We start from the raw sequence: 24013 nt of genomic DNA on the forward strand, positions 1-24013 counted from the left end.
CTTTGTTACATTTTAGCCATTCAATCAGAATGTAGGGTGACTACAAACATTAGAGAATGGTTGCCAATTCTTATCATTTTCAGTCAGCTCAGGTTTATTCTTAAAGGAAAACGATATCTTTAGTACAAGTTGCCCTTCAGGGCATATGCCCAACCTGGTCCAATATTTGCCTTTGTCCACATTCCAGAGATTCTCACTGGCCACCATGCTTTCTTCCGAAAGCACCCCTGACAGGTACATGAGCACTGTGGCCCCATTCCTTCCTAAAGGGAGAACCATACTCCACAGAACTGCTGGAGGCTGCCATGAGTACATCTCCTCGTTGAAATAAATGGGGCCATATCATGCATGCGTAGGATGAAAAGGGCCTGGCAGGCACCGATAAGCTATTGGATGTCAGTAGGCCCCTGGGCCCTAAGGCACAATCCCATTTTAAGATTAGCATAACCCAAATACACTACCATCTCACAACATTCCATACTGTGGACCATATTCACCCTCGCTAACAATTGCTGCATCAGCCTATATCAGGCATCTCAACTCTTCCGGATGTTCTGGGATTCTCCCGCTATTAGATAGCGGCTCCCGGACACATAGGGGGAGAGAAACATTTTCTCCCGGAAAGGTATACCCTGCATTATCTAGCAGAGTAAACCTTTCTTTGCTCTGCTTTTTTTTTTTTTCTTGACATCGGGGCCGCCAGCCGCCGTCAGTCGGAAAACAAAAACGGCATAGGAACGAATAGCTAGATTGCTATTGGCTATTGTAAATTGAAATAGCCAATAGCAGACTAGCTATTGCACCCGCCCACTGCTACTGTCAATCAGCAGAGGTGGACCTGAAGTTCTCCATCAGCTCCTCCTTTACTGACTGACAGCAGCAGAGGGCGGGTGCAATAGCCAGCTTGCTATTGGCAATTGCCAATTGAACTAGCCAATAGCAATCTAGCTATTCATTCCTATGCTGTTTTTTTTAAATGTTTTTATTCTGATGGCAGCATCTGTCAGAATACTAAAAAAATAGCAGAAAGCAAGGGAAGGGATAGCATCATTTCAGGGGGTACTCTCTTCCTTGTTGTTGCAAGTGGGTGGGGGAGGACAGAGGGCACCTCCCTGAAATGAGAAGAGCACCTCGCTGAAATGACTTATTTCAGCTTGGGATCCCTGCTATATATACACTATTGTTCCTACAAAATGTCTGTACCCTGTTAAAACAATAAATATTTTCTCAAGCAAGGGACTTGTGCCGCTCTGGCCATGGTTGCACGATGAGGATCGTTGGAACCAGGCTGGTCCTTATAATGAGATGGTTGCTAAAGGTGGCATTTCATTGGGTCACATGGGGGGGCAGCAGGGCCTGCCATCCCTTTACAGCTAGAGTGTCCCCGGTTGTTAAGAGCTCTTAGCAACCGGTGACGCTTTTTCCGGCCGACTACAAAATTCACATGTAATTGCATTTTGGGGCTACTTGTCGGCGAAAGGCATTTTTCTATTCAGATGCTTGCAAAAATAACTGAAGTCTGCTAATGTCACAAATGTTTTTGGTTTGAACAATAGTAGAACATTCTAATAAATGTGAACCAGCAGGGGACAAGGATTCTTTGAAGTGCAACTGAAGCCAAAATTGTACAGTTCTGTATGACCACTGATTGTGCCAAATATTATAAAACTACACTCTTTATTGTGACAATGGAAATGACAGCTGTGCAGCAGACATACTGTTCTCGTTTATGTATTTATTATGTAATTCTGTGCTTTGTGTAAAATACTTATTTCCTGACAATGTCGTGGATATTACTTATTGAGACTCTGATTATCAATATGCAATTGCAGAGAACAAAATAAGACATAGAGTTCTGCCTGAAAGATCTGTTCTGACATTTATTACGACGCATTAGGGTTTTTATACATAAGATAAGAAAAGGGGGTGGTAAAAAATGTTATGCGGAACTAGCAAAGGGGATAAAATAACTCTATAGAAGGTCAGCAGATATCATGAAGTTGTAGGACTAAATTTCTAAGAAAGGAGGGGGAACAAAGTTCACTCTTTACTCAAAATGGATCTACAGTTCCTTTATGCAGAATGGATGCTCTTGTGCTTAATATGAATATCATAGTGGATTTCTCTTCCAACGAATAAAGCCAACACCTTAGAAAAAGCTGTTTTATTATTATGTATATCTCCATTATGACAAACATTGCAGTTATCGGGTTTATTTCTGTGTGAATTGCTGTTAGCAGCCTGCAGCTGTGCAAATCCCTGTGTTAGCAGATGCCACTTCTACCTCTAATGACTGTCACAACTTATCACTTGCCTTTGTAGGATGAGCCAGTATCCTCTCGGAGGAAACACCTGAGTACCCTGACGAGTGGCTGTGTCTTCTGCTCTTGTCCTCCCAGTGGTCCCTTTCAATGTCTTCATGTAGACAGAAGAATAACAAGTTGCTGCTAACAATCCAATTTAGCAATTGAGCCTTTCTCGTTTAATGTGTTTCTTATCAGCTCACACAGACTCAAAGGACTACAAATCTGTCTCCGAGGGGTATTCACAGCCAAGGCACTTTTGTTTGTATTATACAAAGTGTGCAGGATGCCCTTTATAAACACATTTGCATGCCTACGCTGCAGAACTTTCATTTGAACATCCAGCAGAACGGAAAACTCATCTTCCACTGCCAGCATTAATAGTCACATGTGGATGAGAAGCCATAATAGATGTCCATGCCTTCCCATTCCTGTACATGATGAGTGCATAATACAGCATAAGGTATTCACTTGTCTCATTTCATCACAAAACTCAAAATTTAGAGGATTATTCCTCATGTCAGGACAGGGGGTGTAGCCATGCAAATCATATCTTTGTAGCCCGCAGCGCGTGAATCGGAAAACCCCTGTGAGAAAGTAAAGCGTGAAACAAACCAAATAAAAAAGGAGGATGCTTTGGTCCTCTTCCAAAGGAACGACCTTGAGGCCCGGTGCAGACCTGAGCAATCCGGGATCATGTGGTCCTGCACAATGCTGACAGCGATTGCCGAACGGCCCCATTGATTTCAATGGGGTGATATCGGCGTGCGAATCACAGAAAAAAGGTACATGTACCTTTTTTTGCGATGCACATCGCGCGGTTTTAGTGTTCGGATGCACGGACGGAATTGCGTTGGAAAACCACGTGATTATTAGAAAATAATGGCACTCACATCATGACCCTCTGTGCTGGGCGACTCCTTGACCGCGCGGCAATCTGTGTTGTATCGTGCACGATTGCCGCACAGTCAGGAATCGCCTAGGTGTGCACCGGCCCTCAATCTCTTAACTCTGAGACTAGGTTCACACCTAGGTGATTTATCACACTGATTGAGTCGCATTGAAGTCAATGGAGGCTGTTCTCACCTGTCACAGTTCAGCTGCAGACTTGCAGCTGAGCTGCTACTTGTAGTTCTACAAGGATATACATATCTCTTACCCCTGGTTCTGCAGACATGTAGGGCTGTGCTGGTGCTTGTAGTCCTCCAGACATGCGCTCTAAACCTGACTCACACTTGCACCTGTCTGCAAGCTTTAGGCGTCGGCCGACCTCTCCTGCTGTTTCTTATGCAGCTTCTCGGCCAATCAGTGCAGTCCGCTTGTAGCCAATCCTGTGGATCCTCCCTCTTCCTGTCTCTATTTAAAATCAGGGCCGCGAACAGCTCGCTGCCTGGGCAATGCTTTCCCAAGCTAGTTGCTGTGGCCCCCATTTGTGATTTACCCTGAATTCCTGGAAGTTTTCCCGTGTACTGAACCTTTGGCTTGTCCTTGGAAATTCCTGTCTACTGGCTGCCCTGTGCTTCCCTTTTGTCCTTGGAAATCCCTGTCTACAGGCTGCCCTGTGCTTCCCTTTTGTCCTTGGAAATCCCTGTCTACAGACTGCCCTCTGCTTCACTGTGGCCCCCATTTGTGATTTACCCTGAATTCCTGGAAGTTTTCCCGTGTACTGAACCTTTGGCTTGTCCTTGGAAATTCCTGTCTACTGGCTGCCCTGTGCTTCCCTTTTGTCCTTGGAAATCCCTGTCTACAGGCTGCCCTGTGCTTCCCTTTTGTCCTTGGAAATCCCTGTCTACAGACTGCCCTCTGCTTCACTTTTGTCTTTGGAAATCCCTGTCTACAGTCTACGCTGTGCTTCGCTTGGTCCCTGGAAGTCTTCAGGCTGTACCTAGCCTTTGATTTGTACCCTGTACCTGTTAGGTGAGTTGGGTGGACCTAGGGATTGTGACTTGGTCAGCACGCAGCCAAGCCCATCTCCACCATCAGGAGCTCTGGCGAATACCGGCTGGCTCTTATATTCCACATCCTGGGGAACCCCTGCCACCTACTCAGCATCCCATGCCACCTACTCTGCATTGCACCACCCTGCCTTGTATTTGAACTTCCAGCTTTAGCTGACTTCCACTACCTCATTCAGTTCCCCTGCTTGTACGCCAGCTCTGGGAGTCGTCACCCTACACTGCTTGGACCCTTTTCTCTGAGGGTCCCTGCCAGTGCAGTGGAAAGGGTCCACATACCGGACTCCAGTTCATACCCGTGAGTCCCGATCTGTGACATCACCTTTGCGGTTTGTCGTGCGGACGAAATCACCTGTCACGCAAAAAGATGCAGGAGCTATTTTCGGGCGGTTGTCGCGCGGTTTGGGTCCCATAGACATCTCTATGCATTGAAAACCATGCGACAACCACGCGGTTTTCAAAGCACAGCTGCACAAACGAAAACGCGCGACAGCTGCGCAAAAACAGCTCCCCAGCTTAATTGCCTAGTGTGAATCTAGCCTTAAGGTTCCAGGCAGGGGCAAGGTCCACTAAACCCAAAACCAGGAAACCCAGATCCTAGGGACCAGCTAAACCTGATCCACTAAGTACTTGGTGAGGGCTCTCCCAAAGAGGGACCCCCTGTGGAGAGAGGCAAAGGACCTGAAGGCCGTAGAACCTTTACCCAGACATCCAGATGGGCCCTGAAGGATTCCACTCCCTCCATAAAAAGTGTACAAAATATGTGTACAACTAAGTGATATAACATAAATAACATGGCAGACCTTGTCACCAAAATAAGAAATTCTTCCATTGGCTAGGCTTTATGGCCATCAGTGCAGTGAATGGAAGCCATGGATTTCGACTTGGTACTCAATGGCACAGTATAACCATGCAGGTTATGATAAGAAGGCACTCAAGTAATCTTAATAAGCACAATTCTGCATTATGGCCACTAGATGGAGCTGAGGATTATCAGAAATAAGTCTTTTTTCAGAATATATTGTACAGCTCTTACTTTTTGGCATGGTTTTATTTTTACAATTTAAAAAGATGAGAATATATTTTTTAAAACGTATTATATATTGCACTGCAACACATCAGACTGGTTCCTTGTGCTGCTTCTCCCACCCCCTCTCTGAGCTCTGCTTTAAGGGGCCCATACACTGCTCGATTCTCGTCGATCTCGTACGAGAATCGTGGGAAATCCCGCGATCGTACGAGAATTGAACAGTGTGAAGGAAGACGTGCGACCGTTTCTACTGTACGGTCGCACGTCTTTTGTCTAAGGAGCATGTTAGAAAACCAGCCGAGAATCGTACGATTTTCGGCTGGTTTGAACAGTGCTCGGGAGACAAATGCCGAACGGGCTGCTGTGCGCACGCGCACACTGCCCGTTCAGCATTGCGGTCATCGGAAGCCCACCCCTCAGGGGGGCGGGCTTGCGATGATCGAGAGTGCGGTCTGCCTGTCCAAGATGGGCAGATCGTACGTTTTTTTTAATCACTTTACAACCATCGCAAGACTAAGGTCTTGCGATGGTTGTACAGCGTATGGCCACCTTTACAGGGCCACAAAAGGCTGCTGCCAATTTAAATGAAGGTACATACACTGCTTGCCTTCATTAAAATACATTTCCTGGTGTATAAATGATCAAAGCTTCATTCATCTGCCTTTTATATTTGCATGGAGTAAAAGAGTCCCTGATAATTACTTAAATTTTTTTTAACTATGTTATTTCTATTGGCAGGAGATCTCACAGCTTGAAAATAAAACAAACTGACAATACCTGATGATGCAACCCATTAAGGCAAATTAGGTGTTTGTATTCAATTTTCTAGTATAACTTTATTAGCTTTAACGTGAACAAAGGTGCATATGCCTAGGGCATCAGTGCAGTGACAGCAGTGCAGGCGGATGATCCAGATGACTCCCAGGCTGATTTCAACAGGGAAGCCGCTACTCACGGGAAAGACAGACATAATTATAACCCAAGTGCTGGTGCTGAGGAGGCTTGTCTATTAACCTGTCAGATCTGGAGGCAAAGAGGGAAGATGCTCACCGGTTTCCATGGCGATATGACCTATACATCTCGAAGGTTGTCACCTCCGTGCAGCGCAAGTGTATAGAGATATGATGTGAAACGTTGATTTGGAGGCAAGTAATGAAACACCTAGAAACAAATACACAATAGCCTATAGTCTTAGCTCTTTGAAACCAACCTTCATATTATAGTCTATAACAAAAAAAAAAGCGGATGAGCACTATTCAATGGATTATAAAAAAAATGCTACAGAGATGAAATGTATAACCAGATCAATGGAGAGAGATCAAGCCAGGGTCAAATACAAGAGAGGAGAGTAAAAAAAGATAATTGAAATGTTTGCTGAAGGGGTTTCCCGCTTAACGAGAACCTATCCAGTTCACCAAAGTGTATGAATGTACATGGGTTGAAGTGAAGACACCCTGTTGTGCCTATAAGCAGGGTCAGAATAACTCACCAGAGAACTGAGGGATCTTCTGGAGGGCCCCAAACCGGTTACATAAGTGTCAGCAGACCTGGGCACGTGCAGAGGTTCACTGGCATGCAGGACATCCTTTACAAGCTGATGTCTACCTTTTATAGAGCCAATGTCAACCAGCAAAGCCAGAAGCTCGGGATATGGCTTGTCTCTTCAGGTTAGTATCCACTGGCCACCAATCCTGGGTTATTCTTCTTTCCACTGGCCACCAATTCTAGGACATTCTTCTTCAGCTGACCACCAATCCTGGGGAATTCTTTTTTAACTGACCGCCAATCCTGGGGCATTCTTGTTTAAATGACCACCAATCCTGGGGCATTCTTACTCCCACTGATCACCAGTGTTGGGGCATTCTTCCTTCCACTGACCACCAATGCTGGGATATTCTTTCTCTCACTGACCACCAATGCTGGGCCAATCACCTTTCCACTGACCACCAATCCCGAGGCATTCACCTTTCCACTGACCACCAATGCTGGTGCATTCTTCCTCTCACTGACCACCAACATTGGGGTAGTGTTCCTCTCACTGACCACCAATGCTGGTGCATTCTTCCTCCCTCTGACCACCAACATTGGGGTAGTGTTCCTCTCACTGATCCCCAATGCTTGGGCATTCTTTTTCCCAATGACTGCCAATTGTAGGCAATTCTTCCTCCTACTGATTGCCAATGCTGGGGCGTTTTTCCTCTCATTGACTGCTAATGCTGGGACATTCCTTCTTCCACTGACCACAATTCTATAACTTTCTTCATCCCATTGACCATGAATGCAGGAACATCTTACTTCTGTACTACTTGTACAGCCATTGACCTAGAACACGCAAGTGGAGCTGCAATTTTAGCATCAGTTAAGTCTACCAGGGGAGCACCAATAGCATAGACAAGCTATGCCACATAAAACCACATCAAAGGAATCATTGGCAAAGCTGCCAGAAAAGGGCAGAAAGAGGTAGAGGGGAGGGAGCCTGGAGGAGGTGCAGGCTGTGCTTTCTACCCTTCCAGCGCCTCCATCTGGCCACATGTTTTCAGAAGGTGATCGCAAAATAAAGCAGGTTGGAGGCCAGGAGTAAAAGGGAGTCAAGCCGGATGGTGAGTGAACTGGGCTTTAGTTACTGTCACAAATTGTCACAGTTGCCAGTTTGGTACCCATGTATTGTCATGATTGGCCATTTGTTGCTTGCGTATTGTCATGATTGGCCATTTGTTGCTCGCGTATTGTCACAGATGCCTCTTTGTAGCCCACATGTTGTTACGATTGCCCGTTTGTTGCCCCTGTACTGTCATGTACATTTTTTGCCTATGTATTTCCAGGAATTCCCTGTTTCTAGCAAGTGACTTTCTGTATGCCACATATTGTAACAATTGCCACCAGAAAATTCCCACCAGAACAGAGGCCAAGACGAAGGAATTAAAACACCTCAGGGGGACACTTAAAACTTGCGGGTATCCAGACTGGGCTTTTGTCAAAACCGAAAAAAGGAGAGGAAAGAATGCCAAGAGTACCAGTGAGGGTGAAATGCATGACAAACGGAAGAATTTGGTCATCCCATATGTAACTGGGGTGTGAGATACGCAGAAGGGTTTTAAAAAAACATCACATCCCTGGCTGCTTCAAACCCAGCCATACACTGAGGCAACAACTGGTTCACCCAAAAGACCCAACGCCAAACACAAGATGAACAACATTGTGTATGCAGTCCAGTGCAGTGAGGAGTGCTTTAGAATTGTATGTCGGTGAATCAAAACAGCAGCTACACCAGCGTATGGCACAGCATAGAAGAGCCAAACCCTCTGGTCAGGATTCGGCAGTATACCTACACCTAAAGGAAAAAGGTCACTCCTTTGAACAGCAAGTACACATTCTTGACAGGGAGGAGGACTGGTTCAAAAGAGTTGGGAAAGAGGCCATTTATGTACAATGGAGAAGCCAACCTTGAATAGAGGGGGGGGGAGGGGGGTGAGACATCTATTGTCTGCCACATACAATGCTGTTTTAGGGGGGTTTAGTTGGGGACCTGTTGGCGGCAGGTTAATAACACCTTCTAGTCTCCAATGGGGCCACACACTCCCTAAGTCCTGCTGATTTGGTTGAAATTTGAGCAATGTATTTGCCAGGTTAAGTGTCAGCTCATCCCCTGTCTCAGGCTATCTGACTTCTAAACTTGTATATGCTAAGAGTTTGTGTACACAAGCAGTGGTGTAACTATAGCCATAGCAGCCCACACAGCCTGCTATGGGGCCTGGGATAGGAGGGGGACCCTTTAGGTAAGACATTATGGAAAATATACCGTAACTGTGAAATTTCCAGTAACTAGAGTTTCAGGGCTCCCAGTGGGAGGATATGACATGATGGCCCCGCCCACTTCAATATTTGCCTATACCGGAGTTCAGCTTTAACCCTGTATGTCTAATTAAATCAGAAATCCCAGAGATTCTAACCTGCTATAACCGTGAAAGGCAGCTGAGCTTTGTAGTTCTACAAAAACAATGTTGCATTAGGGTTATAACTTCCATCCAAAGCTGTGCTCCCGAGTAGTCTGATTGTTCTGATCAATCCTGCTGCCTAGCCTTGATTTAGGGCCCATTCACAACAGCAGGAGCGCGTTATGTTCAATATGTCATGTGCGTTCTGGTGTGCATTGGGTAAGGACAGTGCAATACACTTGTTACAATGTATCGCAATGTTTCCTTTAAAAAAAAAACTTTATTGAAATGTCACAATCACATTTTATTAAATTCTATGCACAATTGCCTTAACACGCATTTGTGCACATTGCAATGCGTAAAAATTTAGGCATGCTGCATTTTTATTTAACGTACATGGTAGGGTGTGAACACAGCACATAGAGAACAATTGTCTTTGCATTGATGCTTCATGGATCAATGCAGATCAACTCATATGCTGTAGACGAGGCCTTAGGAATACTTTGGGGTCTATGTATAAACAATTCACAGGGACCTTCACCCTGCAAATATCTGTAAACGTTTGTTTTGAGCGAATAATGCCAACAGCTAACGTTCTTCATTTATTTTTCCCCAGTTCGGATGTAGTGTTGTATTATTACATTATTGCCAGTTGATGGAGCTTTCCCCAGTTCGAATGTAGTGTGTTGTAATATTACTTTGTCACTAGATGGAGTTGTTCCCAGTTCAAATGTTGTGTTCTATTATTACATTATAGCCAGTAGATGGAGTTTTTTCCAGTTCTAATAGAGTTTATGTATTATTAGTAGGGATGCACTGATATATCGGCCACCGAAACATATCGGCTGAAAATGGCACTTTTGGCTAAATTTCTGCCGATACAGCGGCACATCCCTGCTTTCTTTCCTCCCCGCTGGGCGCTGCTCTGTGTCCCAGCGGGGAGGAGAGAAAGTGTCAAAGGCTTTGAGCGCCCGGCGTCTCTCCTCCTATACCGCTCAGCCTCCTGTCACAGTCCGGCAGGGCGGTGTGGGGGCGGAGACAGTCCGCACCATCGCAGCAGGCTGAGCTCTCCTCCCTGCACCACTCGCTCAGGCTCCTGTGACAGCTGTTAGGATGGAGAACGAGGAACAAACACTCAGTGATCGCTAATTGAGGACAGAGTATGGTTACTATATCCTCAATTATGAATGAATGGGAAGTGATTTACGTCACCTCCTGTTCATTCATGTTTGTGGTTATAGTAAACATACTCTGTCCTCCATGTTATGAATGAACAGGAACACTCACTATAGAGGATTCCTGTTCATTGATAACAGGGGATACAGAATAAGAGATTGAGGACTCTGTGTCCTCAATCTCTTTTTCTGTTTTAAAAGGGAAATATCAGGGGTCTTTTTAGACCCACAATATTTCCCTAAAGCCCCTAAAAGTAAAGAATACAAATATTTAATAAAAAATGAATAAATAAAAAGTTTATAAAAAATAAATAAAAATTTAAATAATACAATTTAAAAAAAATTAAAATAAAAAACATTTTCGGTTTTGGTCTGACATTTTTTTAAATTTCGGTTGTGAGATTTCCATTTTCTTGCACCTCCAGTATTATTACACTATAGCCAGTAAATGGAGCTTTTCCCAGTTCGAATGTAGTGTTGTAATATTACATTATGACCACTAGATGGAGGTAAAGAGCATAGGAAATAAACATATGCTCCTCAGCGCCATCTAGTGACTATAAGGTAATATTACATACTACTTTCAGACTGGGAAAAGCTCCATCAACTGGCTATAAAGTATGACAACACACTACATTCTGGAAAAATGTTATTAGGAGAATTAGTCTTTGGCATTATTCACCAAAAACAAATGTTAATGAGTATTGTCGGGATAAGGGCCCAGCATTGTTTTTATAAACAGATCCGTTTATGTTGGGCTCAATTACATATTTTGTCACAGTCACTACAGGGAGAGCTAATCAAGGTGGGGGTCCTCAAAACATCGCTGTTGGGCCCCATAATACTTATTTGCTGCCCGTACACAAGTATTTGCATACTTTTCAATTTTATACACGTTGATGTAAAACAAATGGCAACTCAGAGCTCAACAGCATCCCAAATACGAGCCCAGTAGGCCTGGGAGCAGATACCACACACCGGCTGTCCCTGTGCCGCTCATAGACAACACATGATCCCGGTTTGTGGACCAAGCCTCGCTCTGGTCACAGCCCCAGCAGCAGGGGGTGGGACTTGCACTTAGCGTCCCTAGGAGGTGTCATTGTCGCCTTCTGATTCGCTGATCTCGTAGGTGAGAAACCCACGTGAATGACGATAACAGTTGTCCATTGGCTGCCGGTCCTCCTTCGTTCATCAGTTGATTGGTCGTACCGCCCTTTGTGGCAGGCGGACGGTTCTCTGATTGGCCGGCGGTTTCTTCTGGGATCCGAGGCCCGAGAGAGGGAGGCGAACCCGGCGCAGAGAGAGGACCGGCTCCGGGACGGAGGTGTGTTGTGCGGGGTAGGATGTGGTGGAGTGGTCGGGTACCGGATTGGGTGGTGGTGGAGGAGAGGGGTCGGTATGGGGGTGTAGAGTCAGTGCCCGGTGTAGATAGGAGCTCCAGAGGGAGGCGAACCCGGCGCAGAGAGAGGACCGGCTCCGGGACGGAGGTGTGTTGTGCGGGGTAGGATGTGGTGGAGTGGTCGGGTACCGGATTGGGTGGTGGTGGAGGAGAGGGGTCGGTATGGGGGTGTAGAGTCAGTGCCCGGTGTAGATAGGAGCTCCGGCTGTCGTGTGTGCCGAGCGTTCCTTACCCTGAGATTAGTGTAATATGAGGGAGGACTCTGTGTGTGTGACAGTGTCAGCGCTCTCCGCCGCTCCACAGGTTGTTATGCTGCCAGCCGGCGGGGGAGCTGTGAGTCCCTTCATATCATGTGGTGTCCGGGGCTGCGATCACCGGGCTGTGTCCGGGGCTGCGATCACCGGGCTGTGTCCGAGCGATCTGTCAGGGGGGCTAGTTGGGGACCCCAGACGGTAATTCTATAGAGCTCCTACAATCTTCTTCTGACTCGGGGTGGGGGGCGGTTGCAGAGATCAGACATTTGGGAAATGGGTCCAGTAGGAGAGGGGTGCAGATGGAATATGATGATGCAGTAATCTGGTAGTGATGGGTAAAGGGGGTGCTGGTGATATTTTGGTGTGTACATCTTTGGTGATCCTGGCTGTTGGGGTTAGTTTCACCAGCACTCGAGGATACGTACAAGAAGTATAGGCACTTTTTTTTATTGAATTGTCACGTGTCATACTATTTGCACGTATCCTCGAGTGCTGGTGACTTCTGTTATGGACTGTATCAGACACAGCTCCATCTGTGTTGTCACTTCAAGCACCAATCTCCCGTTAAGGTCTATATGCTGTATGGAGTGTACGTGACTTCTTGATATTTGGGCTCAGTTTCCTGCCATGACATGGAGGGGGATGGGTATACCTGTATGGCTGTCAGCCTGGCAGAGACAACTTTGGAGCTGGGAAGCTGATGAAGAGAGAATCGTTGTGTTCCCCTGGATCCATCAGTTGATTGCTGTGTGTGGGGAAAGAGTTGACAGTTTTGGGATTATATTCGTATGTCAGAGTTTTGGCGATCTCTCCCCGCTGGGGAGATATTGCACAATGGGGTGATTTGTCCCCAGGTTTTTAGTTGCTGCAGGTCTATCAGGTGTGATATTGGGATGCTCCTTATGCGTACCTCGGCACAGCCCCCCAATGCACACTTGCTATGTGTGTGGACACATGTAGCGACTTTGCGTGTTTTACTGCGTCAGCGTAATGCAGACTGTTCATTTCAGTGGGCTGCCCTGTGCACAACAAACGCAGGGAAAGAAAACTCTGCTTGGAATTTTTTTTTGTATGATTGTGCATTTGCCAAAATGTGTGTCTTGCTTGCTGCATTTGGGGTGCCATTAATAATAATTCCTCTGCAAGTGTGGCATGCTTTTTTATGAATACATGCAGCAAGTGTGAATGCGGCCTAAAGCCCTCAGAGGTTCCTCACAGATGCTGTCTAAGGTGGATGGGGGGAATCTTACAGGGTATGCCGATTCCCACTATAGATGTGCGCTAAACGCACAGTATTCATGCAGCAGCATAACAATGTGTATTGTGTTGCCATGCGGTGAAAAGAAAAAGTAGCGCATGCTTTAATATTCTTATTTTAACAACATGGCAACGCAACACACATTGTTGCGCTACTGAGCACTGCTGTCCTTAGGTGCGTTGGGAGAATCAACACCTAGCACGCAGTGTTTGTGCTCTATCCCACAGTGTTTTCTAATTACATGCATTTAGCATGACGCTATATTGTGAATAGGCCTCGGGGTAACTCCCGTCTTTGCATGTTCCCCAGGATACTTTGTGGTGTCTTTATTCCGCGGACACTCTACGGTTCTGTATAGAGCACAAGCAGCGCGGTTTGTGCTGGAGATCCAGAAATGTATAAGTGAAATCTGACACAACTTTATATTGCACACACTTCATTGTTTCTGGATATATATGGGAATTGTGATACATTGTGTAGGCTTATCACATTAAGGGTTGTACAGATATCACAGCAGGCGGGAGTGTTGGTCTTGTATCAGATCGGCACTTGTTATAACTTGCTCCATGTATAAGGAATCAGATACATAAACTGGTTCTGATCGGACTTGTTTTCACAAGACTTGCCCCCAGCTGTCCTCCGAGTATGAGAGGAGTGTTTTCTGACTGCTTCAGGCTTGGTTCACACCATGTGCGTTCAGGCTGGGCCGGCTGTTTTTCCACAGAGCAAGACTAGGCAATTTGCCTGGTTATGGATTGTGACAGTTCACACACTGCGCTCCTGTGGGGTGCACTTACAAAGAGAATGGCATGCAGTACTCGCACCGCCGTGAGACGTGGCACAACCGCATTGCACCGTGGTGTGCCCATAGAACATAATGAGATGTCACTTGTGATATTTCAATAAAGTTGTAACAGAGAAAATGAGCAGTGTAATGTGTCTCCATCGAGCGCATCAGCACTGCCCTGGCACATGCCCAGCAGCAGCCGTGTGGTTGAGTAGAGCTTCTGGTGTGAATAAGCCCTCAAAGTATGTATAACGGCAAAATAAGACCCCCCCACCACCACCAGCATGACCACTGTGACATTACAGTTATGTAGGGTATACACGGGCAGATGTACATATAAAAAAGGGTATACACGGGCAGATGTACATATAAGAAAACATTCTTTTTTTGGGATGAATGGAGTTTCCCGAATAAAAACCGCATTCGCCGTTGGAATTTCTTCAAATGACAAAAATTTTCCTTCGAGTTTCTTTGTCACTGCGGTCGAAATAGATCGTCTATTTGACCATATTAAGGATTAGAAAGTTGAACAAATGTTCCCGAAATTCTAACGGTGTATACCACACCTAAAGTAGAACTATGAGGTGAGTGATTTCCAGTCAGAGCCGATCTGGGACAAAGAAGCTGTCACATGTCTTCTCAATAGATCGGGAAGTGAGCAGAAACATGCAGCTGACCCACTCACTTCCTGATCCTCTCCCTGCAGAGAATGGTGACTGTCAGTCATCTCACCCCACAGGGATTCCCCCCTCCCCTCTTAGATCCTCCATTGCTGAGTGGAGGAGGGGGGCGGGCACAGCTGGATCTGCCTCTAGATAGGCAGAGCCCGCTGTCACTCACGCAGCTGGGTGGATCTGGGTGGACGTGAATGGACGGGAAGATTTTGCAGGTTTGCCAGGTGAAAGGGGGAAATGTTATGGGTGCAGTGCCCAGACTCCTACAGACTATTCCTCCAGCCCCTGGTCTCTACCAAGATACAGATATGAGACTGGAGGAAGTTGGACTAGATGTACCTTGGTGTCACTGCAGATGTAGTCCAGTAGGGTCTAAGAGTCTCTCTGACATGCTAGCAGATGGGAGTTGTAGTATTTTCAGTCACAGATCCTGTCGATGGATCTGTGAATGAATGACTGGGCTGTGCAGGCCGCACCACGCCACTCCGAATTTAAACGCGGACAAGATGCTGCAGGGAGAAGCGGCAGGTACTGGGCTGTGACTGTATAATCCCTAAATATGGGTAGAACATGAAGCCTGGCCTTAAAAGTGATATTTTTAACACTTTCACAAGAAGAGCTATAAAACAGAGCCCAGATCCGGTAATGTTATCCAGGCAGATATCTATATACACCATTGAAATGCACAAATGTGAATTGGTAATTCTATGCAGCCACTTTTATGACTTATACACCTCTACCAGACAGCACAGTATGGACGGTGACACTGCTGTCTCTGTTAGATTTGAGGAGTATAGTGGTGTCACCGCCTCACCTGCAGCCTTGTGATTGGACAATGAAGCACAATGCTCTGATAAGTCATCAGCTCTGGTCACTCGTTGTGCTGGCACAGTTGGCTCCGGGCACTGGTCTTCCGTCTACCAGGCCTCTGTGCAAAGTATGCAGGGGTGCTGATATCAAATTTAGAGACTTCTGCTTTTATATCTAAAAATGCATTTCATACCTGTGGGAGTCTATGGGCGGGAAAAGATGGGGTTGAGGACATGATCCCTTCAGGTTCTGGTTGAGCCATGTATCAGAGTTGGAGGGAACATTTTGTAATGTCTCGTACCGAATGTTGTAATGCTGTACTGTGATGCTATTCACTTTGTTGTGATGTTTGTTGAATGTTGTGTGTTTCAAAACTAATAAATACTTACCTCTTAAAAAAAACAAAAATGCATTTCATTATTTTTAAGGGAGTTCAACTGCATTATCATTTATTTTGGTTGTGAGCGCTGCCCTTTAAGACAGGGGTGGGCAACTTTTTATAAATAGACCCTTTGGTGCCCTTGCATTGAGCTGCGTTGTTCAACCCAGCTTGATGCACCTGGTGTGAACAAGCCCTTAGACCAGGGGTGGGCAATCTCCGGCCCTCCAGCTGTGGTGGAACTACAGATCCCGTGAGGCATTGCAAGATTCTCAGAGCCTCAGGCATGACTTCCAGAGACGGATACATGATGGGATTTGTAGTGTCACCACAGCCGGAGGGTCGGAGATTGCCCTCCCCTGATCTAAGGGCTTGTTCACACCAGGGGTTGAACAACGCAGCTCAACGCATGGATGCCAAAGGGTCTATTTATAAATGATTGGCATTTGAAATCTCTAAAGTTGCTCTAAAACTTCCATGGGGCTCTTCTACTGGCCAGAGATGGAGGGGATGAGCCCCATAGACTTATGAGGTTTTACTGCAGAGGTGCAGCTAGCAGCGAGAGAACTTCAGCGCCAGAGGTTGCCAGATCTCAGTAAGAACGCATCTGTGGAGGGGGTGAATGGGCTCATTTAGGTCGGGGGGGAAAGGGGGCAAAAGAAGAAGTGCACTTTGTCTTAAAATGCACTTATTCTTTAAAGGCCATGGTCACATTGGCACCCCACATACATGAATTGCAGGTTTTCTTTTCTCCCCGCAGGCTCCTGGTGTATTTTGAATTCGGTGTGACTGCGCCCACACAGCTGAGTCATCCATTCACAGTTCTTTATGGCCTCATTCACATGTCCGGTTTGGTCCGTTCACCACCAAGAATCTGCATTTTTCTCCAGCAGGGCCTCAAGGGCCGTTCACGTGTCCATAATCGCATGTGACCCCTGGGATGTGCGGTTACATGTGTATAATAGCGGCGACTGTCATGTATGAGAACTGGCTGTGGCTTATCGCAGACACCTGTGCATCCCTGCCAGAAATAAACGCACATTAACGATGTCATACGGGCCATATGGCCGTGAGACTGAGACCTAGCTATTGAAAAGCAGTTTTGGTTTAGGTAAAGAGGGCCTGTTATCATCTACAGCAGGGCTGGGCAACTCTGGCCCATTAGCTGTTGAGGAACTACAAGTCACATAAGGCACTGCAAGACTGACAGTTACATGCATGATTCCCAGAGGCAGTGGCATGATGGGATTTGTAGTTAAATCACAGTTGGAGGGCCTTGGTCCACAGCAATGTATATTATATCGCCGTGTCTGCCATAGGCTGAGTTGTGAGGCTCCTTTGTCCCGGGGACACTGGGCTGAACACAGGGGCTTTTGTTTTATGGGGGTTTGTGTGTGTTAGAGAAATGTAAATATGAACAGAAGCTGCACACAGGACATTTCATTTATTGGGGGAAAGATGAAGGCGAGGTCACAGCAGAGGAGCCCAGAGATGCAGTTTAGGAGCCGGGTTTTACGATGGGAAAATAAGGAATGCAAGCTCATTCATTTTACAATACTCGGAACGTCTCTGTCTGCCCTGTACAGGAAACTGGTGAGAGTTTGAAGGATGTTTATTACATATAAACGCAACAAATTGCTTAATACGCACATATACCGGAGCTGTCTTACCTGTCCATCCATTTCTTCGATTTACACAGCCCGCCTGGTGATCAGATTTTTTCTCTGCTGGAGTTGAGCAGCGGCACCCTTTAGGGCTTGTTCACACCAGATGCAGTCCGTTCAGTTTGGCTGCTGCAGCCAAAAGACACCACAATGCTTTCCTATGGGATTTCTGGTGCTCTGTCCGTTCCGATGCTGTCAGAAAAAATACTGCTTGCCCTATTTTAGCTTCATTGGACCGGAACGCATCAAAATGCATGCAAATGCACCTGAAATCCAATTTTAAGAAAAAAAAACCCACATCAATCGTGGTTAAAACGTGGCAAAACGCATCGCATTGTGTGAACTAGCCCTTAAAAGTCTGTAGAATCTTGAGGCACCCCAGTCCAATATGTAAAATCAATAACTGTTACAAAACGACGTGTGGCCCCTCCAAAACACAGACACTTATCTGAGGTCGGGGTCTGCTGTTTATTTTCAGGTGGGGGGACCCATGGAAGCACATGTAAAAAAATTCCCACTTCAAATCACGTCACATCAGAACCCCCCCCTTTTAAATCAGAGTCCCTCTTTACATCAGGAGCCCCCATTCTCATCAGAAGCCCCCCTTTACATCAGGGAAAGGCTTGATGCTGTGCAAACATTTCAAGGCACCACTGAGAAAAGCAGAAGGCATCCTGATTGAGAAATGATTTAGGTCCCCAGCCTGTGATTGGTCAGTGAAGGAGCAGCAACAGTCTGATGAGGTCATCTCTCTGTTCTTTGCCAGCGTGTGCTGCTGTACAGGGAATTACAAGATAAAGTGATCTTAATGTCAAAAGGTTTTTAAGCCATTTGTAATGCTGATAATATCACAATGGATGCTACTTTCCTGCAGAATCAGCTGGTCCCCTGAGCACTGGCCCTGATATCCTGTTTTAGGGAGGTTCCTTTCCCTTGCAGGATCCTATGGAGCCATCCTTGTGTGTGCTAGTAAGCGGTGTGTGTCTCCACTACTGTAAGGGTTAACTGGTCTAGGGGAGCTGTGTCAGGACATTTACTTACCTGATCCCCGCTCACCCGGCAGTCGGAGCTTCCCTTGTCTCCAGCTTGTGGGCCGCACCTCGGTGTCATCACGTTTAATTCTGGGCTATGGTCCCTGCTTTGTATGTGGTGTCGGTGGGCCTCCAACTGCCTGAGCATAGGTGGAAGAGGCTGGGGGTGCCAGTCTTGGGGCCTTCGGGAGCGGGGATCAGGGAAGTAAAAGTCCTTTGCACATCTACCCTAGGTATAAACAAGCGGCTAACCCTTGCAGTGCAGGGGCGGCCCCACTTCAAGGGGAGACGTTAAAGAGGAACTTTACCCAAATCTTTAAAATAACAAGCATACCTTTTAGAAATGTTTAGTAATTACAATCTACAACCAGATACTTCTAGATAATTGCCGGCTTTGTATTCTTTGCATATCTTATTTTTCTTCACAGCGGCTATTTTTACTAAGGGCTGATGAATCCATCTCCCTTTACTTCCTGGAACTCTGGCACATGTGACTAGGACATGTGACCATGCACATCATCTCAGAGCTGAATGCTGATGTGATTTTTAGTGAAAGGAGGTAAAGGTCCACATTAAAGGAGAACTATGAGGTGAGCGATTTCCAATCATCCTCATAGTTAGAGCCGACCTGTGACAAAGAAGCTGTCACAGGTCGGCTCTATTGATCGGGAAGTGAGCAGAAACATGGCGCTGATCCACTCACTTCCCGATCGTTTCCTTGCAGTGACTGTAAGTCACGGCTCCCCACAGGGATTCCCCCCACCCCACCAATCCTCCAGAGCTGACTGGAGGAACGGACGTGGGAGGGGGCGGGTACAGCGGGCTCTGCCTCTAGATAGGCAGAGCCCGCTGTTACTCACGCAGCTGGGTGGATCCAGACAGAATTGTCAGGATCCGTCCCGGCTGCGGCGCTCTCAGTTTAACACCGGGCATATATAAAAGCACAAATGAATGCATCTCTGTAATCATTAATACATCATTATTTTTTATTCTTTCAAGGCAGAGCTCAGAGAGGGGGCAGAAGAAGCAGAGCAAAGAGCCAATTAGGTGTGCTGCAGTGCAAGGAGTATACTGATAGGAGGAGAGATCACAGAGATGAGCTCATCAATGTGCTGACTGTCCAGTCTCAGGATAGGGGTGGGGAGGAGACCTACAAATAAGCGCTAGGTTCACACCTAGGCGATTGCGCTTGCGAGCTGATTTCGCACAGTGGTTGTGCATTTATGTTTGGGCCATTTTGCTTTGAAAACCACACGGTTTTCAATGCATAGAGATGTCTGAGACTCAAACCGCGTGACAACCGCCTGCAAATAGCTCAGGCGATTTCTAACGCATGACAAATCGCAACAGTTTGAACTGTTTCCATAAACTTGAATGGGAATCTCTGTTTTGTGCGCTGCACGATAAATCGCTTAGGTGTGAAACTGCAGCGGGGAAGATCAGGTCCTTCCACGTTCCATGTTGCAGGTCTGTGTAAAAATGAGTACTGGATGTACAGAAATCCTGTGGCAGGTAAAGCAGCTCCCATATACACTGAGTGGCCAGATTATTATGACCGCCTGACGTTTGTAGGCAAATTAGCTATAATTTTGCGCTGAAGTTGCTAGAGGGCCAGACCATTATAAATAGGGAAGCAGGTTGTTTACCACGACAGTAGAAGTGATTTTTCTCAGAAGATATGGGTAAACAACGCGATTTAACAGCCTTTGAGCGTGGGATGATTGTTGGCGCTCGGAGCCACGGAGCGAGTATCAGCAAAACAGCAGAATTCGTTAAATGTTCAAGAGGGGCTCATTATTAAAGTGTTTAAAGACTGGACTGTCAGCCGAAAATCTGGGTCTGAGCGTGCGAATTGTGGCCGTCAGCGACTAGTCAATGTTAGGGCAGAACGGAGAGTGGCAAGACTGGTACAAGACAACAGAAGGGCAACAGTGCAGTGTCAGATTCCTCGCATCACCTTTCAACATCTCGTGGAGTCACGAGGCGGCCCAACGAAGTACTGATGGGGTGGTCATAATCTGGCCACTCAGTGTATGTGTTTATGTGTGTATCTAGCGGTTTCCTCCTCCCCGTTCTGGCGCTGTAAGACGGACTTTTTATAGTGTACCTTTCACCCCAATTTTGGCTGATGGAACATCATAAAATGAGCCGTGTATCATGTGCCGTTGATGAGATAATTATTCATTCTTCCATTTGCAGTGAGACGATCAGCATGCTTTTCAGCCATCTATTATGGAAATGAGTAGTCTGAGTAATTGAAGGAGGTCGCTACGCTGACACGCGCATCGTTTGATTGACAGCTCCTCCGTTCCACAAGTAGCAGGAGACTGTGACCTTGCCTTTTGCCTTCTCGTCTAATCGCTCACAGCCAATGGGGGACGCCCAGCACCTCGTTTCTTCTTTAAGTGGCGTTTTTTTTAATGATTTTGGCAAACTACGGAAAACGGCTGTTTGAAATGTCCCCCTTTTTAGTCCAATATAGTGTGCTAGTCCTTTTATATGAGGGCCAATCAGCTTCTTTCTTTAACCCTTTCACTGCTGGACCCTTGTTTTATTATTTGTATACAGGCCTGTAAGCCTCATTCACACCGCATAGAGTGTGGCCGTACAGATCTATGTGGCGTGCACGGCCCTATTGGGCTGATCCTGTGCACCGAGCTGCACATCTGTGCTGGTGTCTGTGCTCGGTCGCAGACAGGATCCGTCCTGTGGGTGTCAGTGCTCGGACGCAGACAGGATCCGTCCTGTGGGTGTCAGTGCTCGGACGCAGACAGGATCCGTCCTGTGGGTGTCAGTGCTCGGACGCAGACAGGATCCGTCCTGTGGGTGTCCGTGCTCGGACGCAGACAGGATCCGTCCTGTGGGTGTCCGTGCTCGGACGCAGACAGGATCCGTCCTGTGGGTGTCCGTGCTCGGACGCAGACAGGATCCGTCCTGTCTGCGTCCGCGTACGGTCACCCGTACTTCTCCTTCACATCCCTCCTCTGCTGATTGACATCAGGCAGTGGGTGGGTGCAATAGCCAGCCTGCTATTGGCTATTGCAATTTGAAATAGCCGATAGAAGGCTGGCTATTGTTCCCAGCAATAAAGTAAAAAAATAAAAGTTTACATAAACTGAAATTAAAAAGACTAAATTAACAAAAAGTTAAATAAAAATTAGAAATGCAAACAAATAAAATGAAATAAACTAAAATTAGACATAACATTTTTTGTTTTTTTTTTTTGTTTTTTTTTTAAATAAAAGTTTGATTATTTTATTATATTGGCTTAGAGTTTTACAATGCATATTATTTTAAATCCAAGAAACTGAATAAAATGTCTAATAGAATACAATTATTCAAAAAATATATATAAATAAAAGGTGGGAAAATTTTTTAGTTTCAGCCTGACAAATTTTGCTGCAGGAGGTGCGTTGCGGTGCCATTCATTTCAATGAATCCCAAATTCACCTCCCATCCGCAATGCGATGGCCTGTACTGGAACGCATGGTTCTGCAATGCTCTGCGTTCCAATGCAGTGCGATTTCAAAAAAATATGCATACCATTTTTAGTCTGAAGTAAACTTTGTAACTTATTTTAAATAAATGACGGATAATTTTTTATTTTTTTTTTAATCCGATGAATCGAAGTTAATAATCGGCTAACCGATTATGAAAATAATTGTTAGTTGCCGCTTTACTGGAAATGACCTTCTAACCCCTCCCAGATTGATGAGCAGCATCATTTGCTTCGCTAAGATTATTGCTGATGTCTTGCCTAACGTTGTACTTGTTCACACATAACAAGGTTGTATTTATCTAATTCTAAGACCTGCTAAGGACCATATAATTTTTATTATGTCCTGATACGTAAAACCATAGAGTTCAAAGAGGGTGATTTTTCTTTTTCACGTGACTGTAGCTCTCAAGCCCCAGTCACACCATGTCCAGTGCATCCAGTGCGGTACGAGGCCGGAACGTGCTGGATCGTATAGATCAGGCAGGGGACGTGGCGGGCCATTCATGTCAATGGCACCGCAGACACGCCCCGTCCCCCACAGTGGGATCACCCGCACCTGAACGCGAGGTACAGGAATGTCCTCTGTTCTGGTGCAGTGCGATTGGAAGCTGCATTTTTTTCTGATCGCACTGCGCCAGAACGGAGGGCATTCCTGTTCCTCCCATTCTGGTGCGGGCAATAGCACTGCGGGGTGGGGGAGAGTGTCTGCAGTGCCATTGATATGAATGGAACCGCCACGCACCCTCCCACCCCAGAACATGGCCCGTCTTCATCTATGCAATCCAGTGCATTCCCGGCTCGAACCGCGCAGCAACGCACTGGTTATGGTATGACTGGGCCCTCACATTCCCTTTTAAAAAAGCACAGTGGGTGATATGTTAAAAGGGAAATAATAAAAACTATCCTTGTAGTGGGGCTTTCTTCACACTGCACCGGTGGGGGGCTTGTTCACACCATCTCTGGACCAGAGTGTTTTTTTGTCCGCACGCACTGGAAACGCATACCGATGTATTCCAATATATTTATGGGTTCTATTCACACCAGTTCAGTCAGTTCGGTCCACTGGGAAAAAAATGCAGCGTGCACTATTTTTTCGGGTCTGAATCGCATGCAGCGCACTGGACCACACCTAAAAAAAGGAAGGCATCAAAAAACGCACTGCATATGCAGAAACGCATCCAGGTCTGGTCCGGACATGGTGTGAACAAGCCCTAAATGTTTGTTTCTGCCTAGAGTTCCAGTAAAAACCCACACAAGCACAACATGCAAACTCCTTGTAGTTGGTGTCCTGACCGGGATTTCAACCGGGGGCTTCCAGTGCTGCAAGGCAAAAGTTATAACCACTAAGCCACATCTATGATTTCCATATCACCATGCAGTATTTATCTCCTTTCAGACATGGCTCTCTCTTACTACAACTTCTGATCATTACCCCATGCTTCAATAAAAGTCAGGAATGAATGGTGGTTGCCACCTGAAGTCCATCTGCTACGTTTTATCTCCATAAACTCACCAAAATACAGCCAAATAAGAGCTACTTCAAGTGGAATTCCTTTGTGAACCTTGTGCTTTCACACTTGTGTCTGGGCTTTACTTCCCCCGGCTTATATTTTCCACCAATGCTGCCAATTTCATTAGTCAAAGGGCAATACATTTTTGACTTGTCTGGCGCGCATCAAGTTGGCATATTCAGTTCTGTGTGATCAGTTTGTTAAGCTGCCGACATTAACGTCCTGGTTACCAGAGCCGGCACGATCTGGTAACCAAACAAAAGTTCATGGTACAGACATGCACAGACAGGAATGTGCAGGCTTTATGGAGAGGGGAAGGGCTGGACAAATCCCAGGGGCCAGGTGGCCA

At 46.2% G+C, this 24013-nt stretch overlaps 1 protein-coding gene across 1 annotated transcript in view; it reads left to right on the forward strand.

The window, feature by feature from the left end:
• The first annotated feature begins 11651 nt into the window (after window positions 1–11651).
• Window positions 11652–24013, forward strand: part of GLCE (glucuronic acid epimerase) — a 66242-nt gene continuing 53880 nt past the window's right edge. Inside the window, exon 1 of the mRNA XM_018567412.1 lies at window positions 11652–11722. The gene's annotated coding sequence lies outside the window, so the exon portion shown is untranslated. The remainder of the gene's footprint in view (window positions 11723–24013) is intronic.

Source organism: Nanorana parkeri, unplaced genomic scaffold (assembly GCF_000935625.1).
Source record: "Nanorana parkeri isolate BGI_ZX_2015 unplaced genomic scaffold, ASM93562v1 scaffold1043, whole genome shotgun sequence".
Classification (NCBI taxonomy): Eukaryota; Metazoa; Chordata; class Amphibia; order Anura; family Dicroglossidae; genus Nanorana; species Nanorana parkeri.